We start from the raw sequence: 15,399 nt of genomic DNA, 5'->3' as shown, positions 1-15,399 counted from the left end.
CCCAATTGATCCTGGACTGGCTTGTCTGACTCTGCTACTTCTCCAGCCTGTCACTATCACTTGCTACCAGCCGTCTGCAGTTGCCAAGTTCCTGCTAATACCTTCCAGCCGCTGCTCCCGCTCACCTGCATCCGCAACTGACCTGCATTCTGGTCATCTGGGCTATCCACCCATCAACTGTCACCACAGACCTGCCAGGCACTTGTGCCACTCCTGGATTTGTGCCTTCTATTTGTTCTATCAGGGGCACCGAGCAGGAGTAAGAGGACACCCTAATCTCCACGTTAGGCTCCCCCACCAGGTACGTGACAGCTGCAAGCCCTGAGTGCTAACAACCAAGCCACTGTAACAGAAAGAGTTTGAGATGGAATGTAGAATAGTAACGATTAAAGAGAATGAAGATATATACTTAGATTGGGAAATTAGAAGACATTCAAATTATTGAGATATAAGTTTGAAAAAGTTTGACATTAGAAAATAGGATGTATGACTTTGTAACATTCACTAGGAAATGCATTAGTTGGCCGATCATTTTTGGAGAAAAAAAAGGCAAGAAAATTAATAGAGGCGACAATGTCAAAAAAACAAAAAAGCCATTAACCACTTGCCATCTTGAGGATTCCCCCCCCCCCTCCTGACCAGGCCTCTATGTGCTACTCGGTGCTGTTTAGAGTTTCTTTCGGTGGTATTTGATCACCTGTGCGCTTTTTATTTTTCTCACTATAAACAGAAAAAGACCAAAAATTGTGAAGAAAAACTATATTGTTTACTTTCGACTATAAAAAAATATACAGAAAACTCAGTTAGTCATAAATTTAGGCCAAAATGTATTCTGCTACATATTTTTGGTTAAAACATTCCAATAAGTGAATATTGACTGCTTTGTGTGAAAGTTATAGCGTCTACAAAACTATGATATAGATAATGGAATTTACACAGCTTTTACTTTCTGACTGCTCATCACATTTCTTGAGGTGCTAAAATGCCAGGATAGTACAAACACCCCCAAATGACCTTTTTTGAAAAGTAGACACCCTAAGCTATCTGCTGAGTGGAATATTGAGTCCATGGAAGATTTTTTTTTTTTTTTTTCCACAAGTTTTTAAAAAATGACAAACTTTTTTTTTATACAAAGTTGTCATTTAAATGATATATTTCTCACACAAGCCATGGATATATGTGGAATCACACCCCAAAATACATTCTGCTACTTCTACAGAGTATGGGGATATCACATGTGAGAGACTTTTTGGGAGCCTAGCCACATACAGGAGCCTGAAATCCAATGACCACTTAGAAAGCCTGAAGGTGCGTAACTTCCTCATTTCACATTGCAGATCTCATTTTTTCTCACAAGGTTTTGAAATATAAAAAAAGAATTATGTTTTTGTTTTCTTTCTTCATTTTCCAAGAACTTGTGGCAACAAATGAGATATGCACCATGCTTCTTATAAAATTCTTTGGGGTGTCTACTTTCTAAAAATGGGCATTTGTGGGTGTTTGGTGCTATCCTGGCATTTCAGGGCCTCCAAAACTGTGATAGGTAGTCAGGAAGTGTAATGAGGATAAAGCCCTTTAAAAGCCTGAAGGTGAATATTGGATTTTGGGGTCCTGTACTTGGCTAGATTGCCAAAACGTCTCTCACATGTGGTGCCCCCATACTCAGGAGAAGTAGCAAAATGTATTTTGGAGAGTAATTCCACATGGCATGTGTGAGCAATAAATAATTTAAAACTTTTTTTTAGTAATTTTCCAAAAACTTGTGGTAAAAAAAATTATTTTATTGACTCAACATGCCTCTCAGCAAATAGTCTGGGGTGTCAACTTTCCAAAAAGGGGTAGTTTTGGGGGGTGGGGGCATTTTATGCCCAGCATTAGAAGTTTATGCCACACATCACTCACTCTGCTAACCACCTGAAGATCAAGCATTTTCTGACACTTTTTGTTCCCATGAAAAAAATCAGTATTTTTTTCCAGAAAATTACATTGAACCCCCAAACATTATATATAGTGAATAAAATGGTGGGTGCTGCAATTTTTTTATGTCACATAGTACGCACGCAACTATTTTTGAAATGCAATTTTTTGCAAAACATACACTTTTTTTACTTTTAATGCACAAAAACACAATATATTGGCCAATTATTTGGTAAATACATGTTTAACCGTTTCAATACCGTGCAATTTTACACCTTCCTGCCCAGGCCATTTTTCAGGTTTCAGCGCTCTCACACTTTGAATGACAATTGCGCGGTCATACAACATTGTACCCAAACTAAAATTTTATAATTTTCTTCACACAACTAGAGCTTTCTTTTGGTGGTATTTAATCACCGCTGGGGTTTTTATTTTTTGCTAAATTAACAAAAAAAGACCAAAAATTTTGAAAAAAAAACACATTTTTCTTTGTTTCTGTTATAAAAGTTTACAAATAAATAATTGTTCTTCATAAATTTAGGCCGAGATGTATTCTGCTACATGTCTTTGGTGAAAATAACCCAAATTAGGATGTATTTTTTAGTTTGTAGGAAAGTTATAGAGTTCACAAACTATGGTATAGATCTGAATATTGATCAATCCTGAAGTACTGACAGCCAATCTAATTTCTTGAGGTCCAAGAATGTCAGGACAGTACAGATATCCCCCAAATGTCAGGACAGGACAGATATCCCCCAAATGTCAGGACAGTACAGATATCCCCCAAATGTCAGGACAGTACAGATATCCCCCAAATGTCAGAACAGTACAGATATCCCCAAATGTCAGGACAGTACAGATATCCCCCAAATGTCAGGACAGTACAGATATCCTCCAAATGACTCCTTTTTGCAGAGTAGACAGTCCGACGTACTTCATAAGAGGCATGGCGAGTTTTTTGAAGTTGTATTTTTTTGTCATAATTTTTTGGAAAATTAAAAAATTAAAAAAATTATTTTCACTATTTTTTTTTTTTACATACTGTCACCAGTGCAGTACAGCGTCATCATATAACTGGCATGGCGGTGAACAGGGACACTGACTGGTGACAGTATGAAAAAAATATATATATATATTTTTATTTTTTTATTATATTTAATTTTTTATTACATTTTTTATTTTTTTTAAGATTTTTTTTCATATTTTACTATGACTAAAGTAGTACAATGTTACCATAGTAACATTGTACTACTTTGGGGAAGTGATCAGTATTTTTTTTTTTACACAATTTGCTTATAGCAAAGAATTACTTTGCTATAAGCAAGCATTTAGCTGAATGAAATCGATTCATTCAGCTTTTTTTTTTTTTTTTTTGTGCTTAGCTGTGATTTGGTCACAGCTAATCACATGACATGTGCATGTGATTAGCTGTGACCATTCACAGCAGGGCACTAGTATACAATGGATGGCATCATGAATGAAGCCATCCATTGTATACAACTGTCATGTGACCTGCTGTGATTGGTCACAGCAGGTCACATGGTACCAGCAACGGGAGCCGGTACTCGGATCTGTCATCGGCCGCGTCCGAGGTGCACGGGCGGTGACAGATCGCACTGCTGCGCTGCTCTGCATTAGCGCAAACGGCGCATGTGCGGTAGCACGCCAGATGGCGTGCACCCGGAATGCAGGGACACAATTGAAGCCGCCAAACGGCCATTGGCCGGGCGGCTAATGGTTAATATCCATAGGCAACAATTTAGAAGCCTTTACAAGCTACCATTTTAGATTTACAGAGGAGGTCTAGTGTTAGAATTACTGCCCTTGATCTGACGTTAGCTGCGATACCTCACATGCAGGTGCACGTGCGTGGGGGGGGGGCAAGGGTGCTTTTTCTTTTTTTAAGCTATTTTGATTTTTTTCATTATTTTTGCACTGTCCCTTTGCACTGTACTAATGACACTGGGCAGGAATGGGTTAATATGAGGGGAAATCAAAGGGTTAACTGTGTGATGGGAGTGTTTTACTAGGGGGCTGGGGGGGTGTGTGCTTCACTGTAAAGAACACTGATCGGGATGGCTGTGCTCAGTAGGGCGGGTAGGCCGGTCGCACACCCTCTACCTGTAAATGCAAAATCACGTGTGTATATATACGTGATTTTACACATAGGGCCCACCCAGCAGTAAATGTACTGTGGGCGGGCCCTAAGCGGTTAAACGTGCAGTAAAAAAATCATTACGAGTCAAGTTTCGTCATAAATTTAGGCCAAAATGTATTCTGCTCCATGTCTTTGCTAAAAAAAAAAAAAAAAAAATCCCAAAACGTGTAAATTAATTGGTTTACATGAAAGTTATAGAGCTTACAAATGGCGGTATAGATACTCGGAATTTTTTTTTTTACTAGTAATGGTGGCAATTGCGGGGCTGCCGCAGACATTCTGACACTGGGGGGGAACTGACTTGGTGTCACTGACATTCCCAATGACACCAATACAGAGATCAGTGCTGGAAAAAAAAAAAAGCACTGACACTGTACTAATGGCACTGGGCAGGAAGGGGTTAATATGAGGGCCAATCAAAGGGGAGTGTTTTACTAGGGGGCGGTGTCTGTGTTCTTCACTGTAAGCACAATGCTCTGGATGGCTGTGCTGTGCAGTGTGACCAACCTGAATGGGAGGAAGACTTTTAGTAAACCAAACAGTCTTCCTCCCCGTAGGAGATGTTCGGTGATCACCGGGAGCCGGCAGGTAACTACCGGCCGGGACCCGGTGATTGACAGCCGCAGCCGCTAAAGGTGGTGTGGGTAGGGCACGCGCCCCTTACCTGGAAATACAAAATCATGTATATATATGTGTGATTTTGCGCACCCCTGCCGCCCTGTAGCAGCTCCGGCCAATTGCTTACACCAGACTGGCAACTGGCAGCAATTGGGCGGAATAGCGGTGAAGTCATCCCTAGCTCCGCCCAATTGTTCACGTCTGACTCGCAAATGTCAGATTGCAGCGAGTGCTCTGGTTGGAGGGTGGCGGTTTTTTCAAATTTCGGCGAGTCGGGGTTGTTGTGACAATGCTGGACACCGTGATTCACAATGGATTACAACGCTGCAACCAGTTTCTTTTTGGCTTTATTACGTTTTTAAATAAAGGACTGTTTTTTTGTTTTTTCCAATAAAGGATTTTTTCAAAAGTCTGGTCTCTTTATTTTTTCACAATTTTAACCCTTTACTGAATGGGTAGAGGTACAAGTACCCCTTATTCAAAAAGGGGGGGCAGCATCATGGTGTCTCCTTATTTAAAGGGATACGCTAATGCTAATGAGCCCACCTGCCCGCAGACCCCCACAACCACCGGGCAAGGGTTGTGGGGAAGACGCCCTTGTCCCTATCGGCATGGGGACACAGTCTGGCAGCCTGTTAAGGCGCAGGGAGGGGGGAGCTGCTTGTACGCCCCCCCCAACACTTTCCTGGCTTCCCAAGCCTGTGCTTGGATCAAGGGCCTGGTAGGGCTTTTAGGGGGAACCCCACATACTTTTTATAAATTGCTTTTATTGTGGAGTCCCTCCTAACCTTCCTGCCAGACCTAAAGGGCAGACCTCTTCCCGTCTGGCCCATGCCACTGTATTGCTAGGGTGACAGTATGTTAAAATAATAATAATATAAAAAAAAAACAACAATGTAAGACATTTTGAAAAATTATAATGTTTGGTTATAAATTAATTTGGGTTATTTTTTTTTCACTAAAAAGATATATGTATACATTTTGGCCAAGATTTATGAAGATTATTTATTTGCAAAATTTTATAAGAAAAACTTTTTTTTTTAATTTTTAGACTTTCATTTATATAGCTAAAAAAATAAAATCCCAGTGGTGAATAAATACCACCAAAATAAAGTTTTATCTGTCTCAAAAAAAATGCTAAAACAAACAAATGGGTACAGTGTTGCATGACCGCACAATTGTCATTCAAAGCGTGATAGCGACAAAAGCTGAAAATTTGCCTGGGCAGGAAGGGGGGGGGGGAGTGTTCGGACTTGAAGTGGTTAAGGATTGGGGGGGGAAACCCCACTTTGTTCTTTTTTGTTTTCTTTTTTTTTTTTTAATAAAAATTAAATTTTTTTAAAAAAGTCAGTACTGCTGCAGCAGGTTTTATACAATGTACAGATGTGCAACTTTGCAGTTAGTTTTGGAGGACCCTCAAGCATGATATTTAAAGTTTTTTTTGTTTTCTACTTTAAGCAATGAAAAATGACTGCCCCTTTAAAAACAGTACTTTTTGAAAACTATTTTTTCACTGATCCATGTCCCTCAATGCAGAACCCGAGTCCCTATTCCCCTTTTATGACCAATAACTTGCATATAAGCCTTCAAGATGGGCGCTCTTCGAGTCCCCTAGACTTGCTTTAAGTTTGAAGTTCGCATTACGTTCGAAAGTTTGACCGCGAACTGCACAGGGGGGTGTTCAGTCCATCACCACTTACCGGGCTTAAGAAATCAGAGTTCTGCTTAGTCCTAACAGACCTAAATACAGAGAGAGAATCAAGGTTTGTATAACCTACAAATATCTCTTATTACATATCAGGATGACCCGTCCTGCCTAATGTACTACTACTTCTGTTATATAGGGATACATGTCATCTTACCTTACAGATCAGATGGTTTTTGAAGCCACATTCTAGCAGATCGAAGAAAAAACATGGAGACTTTTAGGTGAGGCCAAGTAACGGGGATGTGACTGATTAACTCCCTTTCAGTTTCAGTAGGAGTCGACTTCCTGTTTTTTAAGCCAGACAACAACGCAGATTATTCTGGAGATCAGATTCAGCAGTAGATTGTGAAAAGGTTTTACTATGGATCTGCTCTCTGCATGGGATCATTTGTGGAATCCAATCAGTACATTCGATGATGGCAACAGAGACTTCATTGATGTTTTTCGAATGCACTCCAAAATTGCATTTGCTTTTATAATTCAATTTGAATTGAATGAAATTTCCTAAATGAAAACCACATTCATTGTTAGAATTTCATTTGAAAAAAAAAAATTCTGACCTGCTTTTTCAATATTTTTTTCATCACTGCGGTTGAAAACGATGGTCAATTCAACCCCATTAACTACTACAAAATTTAGCAAATGTTCCGAATACAACATTTCTCTAAAAAAACACTGGTAATAATGTTTTTAGCATTTTAGTATCATTGTAGTATCATTTAGGAGCGTTGCCATTTTATTAGCATTTTTACAGTACATGTAGAAAAAAACAAAAGAAGAGAAAAATACAAACAAAAGTTATTAGTAGCATTTCGCATTTTTTTCTGCTGGAAAAGCGCTACAACAAACTGTACAAAAACAACATTTTTTTTCTGCTCCAAAAACTGAAGCTCTAAAAACACTAATAGCCTAAAGCAGTGTGCATGGACACATAGGAGAACACTATTTAGCTTCTAGGAGCAGAAAAAAGTGTGCTAGTGTTCATGGATCCTAATGCAGGCCAAACATGGTTCGAATTCTGAATGACCTAAAGGGTCTGTTAACCTCTTCCCATCCGACCCAAGCCAATAGAGGGCCGGACGAGAACGCTGCCAATGCGGGTGTACGTTTTGAAACGTCCCCCCGCATCCATTGCCTGTGCCATCGGTGCCCACTGTGTCCTCCATACAAGATGTCACTTCCTGACATCATTGCTTACAACTTGTGAAATCTGTGAATGATCACAGAGGTCACATGGTACAGGGCTATTCACAACAGCCTTGTACCATGCGACAAGCTGTGACCAATCACAGCTCACACAGTATTTCTCAATGGCTGCAAGAACGCAGCCAGAGAGAAGGAGAAATGATTGCTTTTACAGCCTTTATGGGTGTAAAAGCAATCACTGTACTGGTAGGGTGACAGTATGTTAAAAACAAATAATAATAAAATAAAAATGTAAAAAACAATTTAGAAAAATTATGTTTGGCTATAAACTAATTTGGGTTATTTTTTTATTTTTTTACTAAAAAGATAGATGAATACATTTTGGCCAAGATTTATGAAGAAAGATTATTTATTTGCAAAATTTTATAAGAAGAACACTTTTTTTTTCAAAATGTTTGGACTTTTTCATTTATATATCAAAAAAATAAAAATCCCAGTGGTGAATAAATACCGCCAAATAAAGGTTTATCTGTCTCAAAAAATGATAAAAATTTCATATAGGTACAGTGTCATTCAAAGTGTGATAGCACTGAAAGCTGAAAATTGGCCTGGACAGGAAGGGGGGAAAAGTATCTGGGCTTGAAGTGGTTAAAGATGGGAGGGGACCCCACTCTGTTCTTTTTGTTTTCTTTTTTAATAAAAATTAAATTTTTTTAAAAAAGTCAGTCCTGCTGCAGCAAGTTCTGTACATTGTACAGATGTGCAACTTTGCACTTAGTTTAGGAGGACCCTCAGGCTTGATATTGAAAGGATTTATTTTTTTTTCTACTTTAAGCAATGAAAAATGACTGCCCCTTTAAAAACAGTACTTTTTGAATCCATGTCCCTCAATGCAGAACCCGAGTCCCCATTCCCCTTTTATGACTAATAACTTGCATATAAGCCTTCAAGATGGGCGCTCTTCCAGTCCCTTAGACTTGCTTTAAGTTTGAAGTTCGAATTACGTTCGAAAGTTTGACCGTGAACTGCACAGGGGGGTGTTCAGTCCATCGCTATTTACCGGGCTTAAGAGATCAGAGTTCTGCTTAGTCCTAACAGACCTAAATACAGAGAGAATCAAGGTTTGTATAACCTACAAATATCTATTACATATCAGGATGACCCGTCCTGCCTAATGTACTACTACTTCTGTTATATAGGGTTACATGTCATCTTACCTTACAGATCAGACTGGTTTTTGAAGCCACATTCTAGCAGATCGAAGAAAAAACATGGAAACTTTTAGGTGAGGCCAAGTAACAGCAATGTGACTGATTAGCTCCCTTTCAGTTTCAGTAGGAGTCGACTTCCTGTTTTTTAAGCCAGACAGAGCAAAGAAGATTATTCTGGAGGTTGGATTCAGCAGTAGAGTGTGAAAAGGTTTTACTATGGATCTGCTCTCTGCATGGGATCATTTGTGGAATCCAATCAGTACATTCGATGATGGCAACACAGACTTCATTGATGTTTTTCGAATGCACTCCAAAATTGCATTTGCTTTTAAAGTTCAATTTGAATTGAATGAAATTTCCTAAATGAAAACCACATTCATTGTTAGAATTTCATTCGAAAAAAAAAAATTCTGACCTGCTTTTTCAATATTTTTTTCATCACTGCGGTTGAAAACGATGGTCAATTCAACCCCATTAACTAATACAGAATTTAGCAAATGTTCCCAATACATGTCTCTAAAATGCTACTGGTGTGTGGCCAGCGTTATGCCGCCACACGTGGGATCATCTTCCAGACATCTTACCAGATCTATAATGGAACTGGGGAACATTGGACGTGGTCACCACATTTTAGATGGCAAAACAATCATCTGATAAAATAAGAAATACAGGTCAAAGTTCCTTACAAAACACTGTTAGGCTCCATGCACACTAGCGGGTTTTTTTAAGCTCAAAAAACGCTGGATAAAAAACACTGGTAATAATGTTTTTAGCATTGTAGTATCATTGTAGTATCGTTTAGGAGCGTTGCCATTTTATTAGCATTTTTACAGTACATGTAGAAAAAACAAAAGAAGAGAAAAATAAAAACAAAAGTTATTGTAGCATTTCGCATTTTTTTCTGCTGGAAAAATGCTACAACAAAACTACAAAAACAACATTTTTTTTCTGCTCCAAAAACTGAAGCTCTAAAAACACTAATAGCCTAAAGCAGTGTGCATGGACACATAGGAGAACACTATTTAGCTTCTAGGAGCAGAAAAAAGTGTGCTAGTGTTCATGGATCCTAATGCTGGCCATACATGGTTCGAATTCTGAATGACTTTTCGTCTGAAAATCGAAAACGTTGTTCGCTCGGTAATCCGATGGTGCCATAAAAGATTTCGAAAATCGGCCGACCAAGTCAAAAAGTTCACCCCATATAACAGGCGAAACTTCTGTTCCTTCCAGGTCACGGCTCATGCGCATATTCTTTTCGGAAAAATGATCGTACGATTTGACCATCATTGAGTCGAAAATCGGTCATTTTTTTATGAATTTTCCAACATGCACGATCATCAAAAAGGGGAGGAACCACATAAATTGTCCGGTGCTATTGACACACTAACAGAGCGAAAATCAGCCGATTATTCTTAGGTCTGAAAAATTTGGACCTATCTATGGCCGGCCTTAGACTCTTCATCCCTCTAGCTTTGCTGCGCTGTATATCCAGTATGTATGCAGAAATGGAGTCCATGAGTAGGAGGGAGCACCAGGAGGCTTTAGTTAACCACTTGGTAACCTTGCCATAGCCGAATGATGTCATCATATGATGTCCTCCCAGATCGCGCCCTCCCACACTCCCCCAGTGGCATGCACCAGGCAATCTCCGTGATCACATGATGAGGTAAAAGGCCAATCACAACGGTCTTTTACCATGTGATCAGCTGTGTCCAATGACACAACAGATCACGGAGTAAATACGGTTGGCGGTTATCGGCAGCACTTTCCTAACGCTGTCACACAACAGATCGGCACTGGTTATGCAGTGCCACCCACCAATGCCACCCAGCAGTGGCACATATCAGTGCCATCAGTCAGTGTCGCCTATCAGTACCGACTATCAGTGACCATCATTGCTGCATATCAGTGCCTCCTCATCAATGCAGCCTATCAGTGCTGCCTGTGCCACCTCATCAGTGTCCCTCTGTGCCACCTCATCAGTGCCCATCTGTGAAGGAGAAAAATTACCTGTTTGCAAAAATTTATAACAGAAACAAAGAAACTTTTTTTTCTCAAAATTTTTTGCTCTTTTTTTGTTTATAGTGCAAAAAATAAAACACCCAGCAGCAATTAAATACCACCAAAACAAAGCTGTGTTTGTGTGAAAATAAATGATAACAATTTCATATGGGTACAGTGTTGCATGACTGCACAATTGTCATTCGCAGTGCAAGAGCGCTGAAAGTTGAAAATTGGCCTGGACAGGAAGGGGGTAAAAGTATTTGCACTTGAAGTGGTTAAGGATTGGAGGGGGGGGCCCCACTCTGTTTTTTTGTTTTCTTTATTAAATAAAAATGTAATTTTTAAAAAAAGTCAGTCCTGCTGCAGCAGGTTCTATACATTGTACAGATGTGCAACTTTGCAGTTAATTTAGGAGGACCCTCAGGCTTGATAATTAAAGGATTTATTTATTTTTCTACTTTAATCTATGAAAAATGACTGCCCCTTTAAAAACAGTACTTTTGAAAAAAAATTTTCACTGATCCATGTTCCTCAATGCAGAACCCGAGTCCCCATTCCCCTTTTATGACTAATAACTTGTATATAAGCCTTCAAGATGGGCGCTCTTCGAAGTCCCTTATACTTGCTTTAAGTTTGAAGTTCGCATTACGTTCGAATGTTTGACCGCAAACTGCACAGGGGGGTGTTCAGTCCATCACCACTTACCGGGCTTAAGAGATCAGAGTTCTGCTTAGTCCTAACAGACCTAAATACAGAGAGAGAATCAAGGTTTGTATAACCTACAAATATCTCTTATTACATATCAGGATGACCCGTCCTGCCTAATGTACTACTACTTCTGTTATATAGGGTTACATGTCATCTTACCTTACAGATCAGATGGTTTTTGAAGCCCCATTCTAGCAGATCGAAGAAAAAACATGAAGACTTTTAGGTGAGGCCAAGTCATGGGAATGGGACTGATTAACTCCCTTTCAGTTTCAGTAGGAGTCGACTTCCTGTCGTTTAAGCCAGACAGAGCAAAGCAGATTATTCTGGAGGTCGGATTCAGCAGCAGAAAAAAGTGTGCTAGTGTTCATGGATCCTAATGCAGGCCATACATGGTTCGAATTCCGAATGACTTTTCGTCCGAAAATTGAAAACGTTGTTCGCTCGGTAATCCGATGGTGCCATCAAAGATTTTGAAAATCAGCCGACCAAGTCAAAAAGTTCATCCCATATAACAGGCGAAACTTCTGTTCCTTCCAGGTCACGGCTCATGCGCATATTCTTTTCGGAAAAATGATTGTACAATTTGACCATCATTGAGTCGAAAATCGGTCGTTTTTTTACAAATATTCCAACATGCACGATCATCAAAAAGGGGAGGAACCACGAAAATTGGCCAGTGCTATTGACACACTAACAGAGCGAAAATCAGCCGATTATTCTTAGGTCTGAAAAAAAAATCGGTCGAATTTGGACCCATGTATGGCCGGCATTAGACTCTTCATCCCTCTAGCTTTGCTGCGCTGTATATCCAGTATATATGCAGAAATGGAGTCCATGAGTAGGAGGGAGCACCAGGAGGCTTTAGTTAACCACTTGGTAACCTTGCCATAGCCGAATGATGTCATCATATGATGTCCTCCCAGATCGCGCCCTCCCACACTCCCCCAGTGGCATGCACCAGGCAATCTCCGTGATCACATGATGAGGTAAAAGGCCAATCACAACGGCCTTTTACCACGTGATCAGCTGTGTCCAATGACACAACAGATCACGGAGTAAATACAGTTGGCGGTTATCGGCAGCACTTTCCTAACGCTGTCACACAACAGATCGGCACTGGTTATGCAGTGCCACCCACCAGTGCCCAGCAGTAACACCCATCAGTGCCACCTAGCAGTTGTGCTCAGCAGTGGCACATATCAGTGCCATCAGTCAGTGTAGCCTATCAGTGACCATCATTGCAGCCTATCAGTGGCACCTCATCAGTGTCACCTCATCAGTGTCCATCAGTGCCACCTCATCAGTGCCCATCTGTGAAGGAGAAAAATTACCTTGTTGCAAAAAGTTATAATAGAAACAAAGAAACTTTTGTTTCTCAAAATCTTTTCCTCTTTTTTTGTTTATAGTGCAAAAAATAAAACACCCAGCAGCAATTAAATACCACCAAAATAAAGCTGTGTTTGTGTGAAAATAAATGATAATTTCATATGGGTACAGTGTTGCATGACTGCACAATTGTCATTCGCAGTGCAACAGCGCTGAAAGTTGAAAATTGGCCTGGACAGGAAGGGGGTAAAAGTATCTGCACTTGAAGTGGTTAAGGATTGGGGGGGGCCCACTGTGTTTTTTGTTTTCTTTTCTTTTTTAATAAAAATGTAATTTTTAAAAAAAAGTCAGTCCTGCTGCAGCAGGTTCTGTACATTGTACAGATGTGCAACTTTGCAGTTAGTTTAGGAGGACCCTCAGGTTTGATATTTAAAGGATTTATTTTTTTTTCTACTTTAAGCAATGAAAAATGACTGCCCCTTTAAAAACAGTACTTTCTGAAAACTATTTTTTCACTGATCCATGTCCCTCAATGCAGAACCCGAGTCCCTATTCCCCTTTTATGACTAATAACTTGCATATAAGCCTTCAAGATGGGCGATCTTCGAGTCCCTTAGACTTGCTTTAAGTTTGAAGTTCGCATTACGTTCGAATGTTTGACCGCAAACTGCACAGGGGGGTGTTCAGTCCATCACCACTTACCGGGCTTAAGAGATTAGAGTTCTGCTTAGTCCTAACAGACCTAAATACAGAGAGAGAATCAAGGTTTGTATAACCTACAAATATCTCTTATTACATATCAGGATGACCCGTCCTGCCTAATGTACTACTACTTCTGTTATATAGGGATACATGTCATCTTACCTTACAGATCACATGGTTTTTGAAGCCACATTCTAGCAGATCGAAGAAAAATCATGGAGACTTTTAGGTGAGGCCAAGTAACGGGAATGTGACTGATTAACTCCCTTTCAGTTTCAGTAGGAGTCGACTTCCTGTTTTTTAAGCCAGACAGAACAAAGAAGATTATTCTGGAGGTCGGATTCAGCAGTAGATTGTGAAAAGGTTTTACTATGGATCTGCTCTCTGCATGGGATCATTTGTGGAATCCAATCAGTACATTCGATGATGGCAACACAGACTTCATTGATGTTTTTCGAATGCACTCCAAAATTGCATTTGCTTTTATAATTCAATTTGAATTGAATGAAATTTCCTAAATGAAAACCACATTCATTGTTAGAATTTCATTCGGAAAAAAAAAAATTCTGACCTGCTTTTTCAATATTTTTTTCATCACTACAGGTGAAAACGATGGTCAATTCAACCCCATTAACTAATACAAAATTTAGCAAATGTTCCGAATACATTTCTCTAAAATGCTACTGGTGTGTGGCCAGCGTTATGCCGCCACACGTGGGATCATCTTCCAGACATCTTACCAGATCTATAATGGAACTGGGAAAATTGGACGTGGTCACCACATTTTAGATGGCAAAACAATCATCTGATAAAATAAGAAATACAGGTCAAAGTTCCTTACAAAACACTATTAGGCTCCATGCACACTAGCGGGTTTTTTTTAAGCTCAAAAAACGCTGGTAATAATGTTTTTAGCATTTTAGTATCGTAGTATCGTTTAGGAGCGTTGACATTTTATTAGCATTTTTACAGTACATGTAGAAAAAAACAAAAAAGAAGAGAAAAATAGAAACAAAAGTTATTTGTAGCATTATGTATTTTTTTTCTGCTGGAAAAACGCTACAACAAACTGTACAAAAACAACATTTTTTTTCTGCTCCAAAAACTGAAGCTCTAAAAACACTAATAGCCTAAAGCAGTGTGCATGGACACATAGGAGAACACTATTTAGTTTCTAGGAGCAGAAAAAAATGCTAGTGTTCATGGATCCTAATGCAGGCCATACGTGGTTCGAATTCCAAATGATTTTTCGTCCGAAAATCGAAAACGTTGTTCGCTCGGTAATCCGATGGTGCCATCAAGGATTTTGAAAATCAGCCGACCAAGTCAAAAAGTACACCCCATATAACAGGCGAAACTTCTGTTCCTTCCACGTCACGGCTCATGCGCATATTCTTTTCGTAAAAACGAACGTACGATTTGACCATCATTGAGTTGAAAATCGGTCGGTTTTTACGAATTTTCCAACATGCATGATCACCGAAAAGGGGAGGAACCACGAAAATTGGCCGATGCTATTGACACACTAACAGAGCGAAAATCAGCCAATTATTCTTAGGTCCGAAAAAAAATTGGTCGAATTTCGACCCATGTATGGCCGGCCTTAGACTCTTCATCCCTCTAGCTTTGCTGCGCTGTATATTCAGTATGTATGCAGAAATGGAGTCCATGAGTAGGACGTCATCATATGATGTCCTCCCAGATCACGCCCTCCGACACACCCCCAGTGGCGTGCACCAGGCAATCTTCATGATCACATGTATGGCCGGCCTTAGACTCTGCTCATGGAGCCTAATGCAGGCCATACATGGTTCGAATTCCGAATCATTTTTCGTCCGAAAATCGAAAACATCGTTCGCTCGGTAATCTGATGGTTGCCATCAAGGATTTTGAAAATC

General features: G+C 39.7%; 1 protein-coding gene across 3 annotated transcripts in view; it reads right to left on the bottom strand.

Moving 5' to 3' along the window:
* Positions 1-13,868, bottom strand: part of LOC149431507 (NACHT, LRR and PYD domains-containing protein 3-like) — a 93,481-nt gene extending 79,613 nt beyond the window's left edge. The window contains exon 1 of one of the 3 annotated variants that reach the window (XM_089665523.1): positions 13,664-13,868. The gene's annotated coding sequence lies outside the window, so the exon portion shown is untranslated. Of the gene's footprint in view, positions 1-6,555; positions 6,849-13,663 lie in introns of those variants that run through there. The other 2 variants (XM_089665524.1, XM_089665522.1) reach the window with 2 other exon arrangements.
* Between the last annotated feature and the right edge of the window lie 1,531 nt (positions 13,869-15,399).

This window comes from Staurois parvus, unplaced genomic scaffold (genome assembly GCF_062004578.1).
Source record: "Staurois parvus isolate SC_StPar_1 unplaced genomic scaffold, SC_StPar_1.0 ptg002229l, whole genome shotgun sequence".
NCBI lineage: Eukaryota > Metazoa > Chordata > Amphibia > Anura > Ranidae > Staurois > Staurois parvus.
Note: the sequence above shows the minus strand (reverse complement) of the source record. Positions and strands in the feature narration are given on the sequence as shown.